Here is a 580-nt window from a genome sequence, read left to right on the forward strand (position 1 = left end):
AGATAATGCCACAATAGACTGAATTGTTGATTTCCAACATATAGGTCCTCCACCAAGAGTAAACACATACCCAGTTGTAGACCTTCTGCCATCCAAATCACCTGCGTAGTCTGAATCAACGTACCCCACAACTGAAGGATCATTCTTCTGACTGCCAAAAATAATTCTATGTCCTACAGTACCCTTCAGATACCTGAAAATCCACTTGACTGCTTCTCAATGTCGCCTTCCAGGTTTAGCCATGTATTTGCAGACTTGACTAACAACATCAGCCAAATCAGGACGAGTACATACCATAAAATACATCAAGCAGCCAACTGCACTGGCATATGGAACCTTTGCCATGTCTTCAATTTTTGTATCAGTCTTAGAACACTGTTCTGAAGAAAGCTTAAAATGATTTGCCAAAGGAGTGCTCACTGGCTTTGCATTGCTCATCTCAAACCTTTCCAGCACTTTCTCAACATAGCCTCGTTGAGATAAACATAATCGTCTTGAGCCTCTGTCTCGATGAATCTCCATTCCAAGAATCTTCTTCGTAGGACCCAAGTCTTTCATGTCAAATTCCTGACTCAATAAA

This window comes from Phalaenopsis equestris, unplaced genomic scaffold, assembly GCF_001263595.1.
Source record: "Phalaenopsis equestris unplaced genomic scaffold, ASM126359v1 Scaffold000061, whole genome shotgun sequence".
In the NCBI taxonomy this organism is placed as follows: domain Eukaryota; kingdom Viridiplantae; phylum Streptophyta; class Magnoliopsida; order Asparagales; family Orchidaceae; genus Phalaenopsis; species Phalaenopsis equestris.